Here is a 1,056-nt window from a genome sequence, read left to right as displayed (position 1 = left end):
ACCAAGTGTTACAATGCTGCACGCAGCCATACTAAGGATCTCGCAGCAACACCTGCTGGTAAAAAGCAGAAGCAGTCAAAGTGTTGGTGTGTTCTGGACACTATGTTTGAAAACTTTTAGGCAAGAAGAGTGCAAGAAGCAGACATAACAACTGCATTTATTTCCATAATTCCCCATTTGAATGGCCTTTTCTTTTCGCTTAGATTATGCCTACGCCTAGCCACAGCAGCTCCCTCATACAGACTCCGCAAGCCAAGAGGCCATGGAGGCAAATGCAGGTAAGAGGCAAGAAGCAATAGCACTGGTATCGACATTCATATAATTTATTTCTTTTTCTTTCGTTTAGGCAGTCAGCACACCTCGAACAGCCACCTTGACTGCGGATGTGTCTCCCTAGTCGCCAAGGAAACATTTGAGGGAAAGCGACAAGCAATGTGATCAGCCACTTCTCCATGTAAACGATACTGTTTCTCTCAGATGACTCCTACGCCTCGCCACACCAGCACACTTGAGCACAGAGATGCCGCGGAGGCGCATGCAGGTCAGAGGCAAGAAGCAGTGGTACTGGTGTCGACATTCACCCAATTTCTTTTTCTTACACTGAGGCAGCCAGCACACCTCGAACAGCTACCTTGACTGCGGGTGTATCAGTAGATTCCTGTTGTACATATGCTCATAATAAACTTCAGTAAACTTGAACTTGAAAATAAACTTGAAGGCAAATGGGACGTTGATGCATTGTTCTTTTGAACATTTATTGTACACATACAATATATGTTATACTTTGCAGTGCTACAGAGCGTATTTTGAAGCTTCCCCCTATATTTTGCACCTTTAATTACGTATGTGTTGCGTGGCCCTCAATGCAGTTCATGTTGTAGCAGCTGCTTTGTCTGTGTATCGCACATTGGCTTAAGCTTGTGATATCCATACTTCTCTCACATATACAAAATAAAGTTCCATGTAGTCCTCAGTGTTACAACAAAAAGTGAAAGTAAGCAATCCGATCGTGGAATTGTATTTATTACAGTGATTCCCATGACAGTTACTGACAAG

General features: G+C 43.4%; 1 long non-coding RNA gene across 1 annotated transcript; it reads left to right on the top strand.

Annotated features, from left to right (window-relative positions):
- The first annotated feature begins 209 nt into the window (after window positions 1-209).
- On the top strand, window positions 210-699 carry LOC142576745 (uncharacterized). The gene is made up of 2 exons (XR_012826954.1): window positions 210-278; window positions 347-699. It is a non-coding gene; the product is annotated as an uncharacterized LOC142576745 (long non-coding RNA).
- Window positions 700-1,056: the final 357 nt, after the last annotated feature.

The sequence above is a fragment of the Dermacentor variabilis genome, chromosome 3 (assembly GCF_050947875.1).
Source record: "Dermacentor variabilis isolate Ectoservices chromosome 3, ASM5094787v1, whole genome shotgun sequence".
NCBI classification, from domain to species: Eukaryota; Metazoa; Arthropoda; class Arachnida; order Ixodida; family Ixodidae; genus Dermacentor; species Dermacentor variabilis.
The sequence above is the reverse complement of the archived record's forward strand: the minus strand, read 5'-3'. Positions and strand labels throughout refer to the sequence as shown.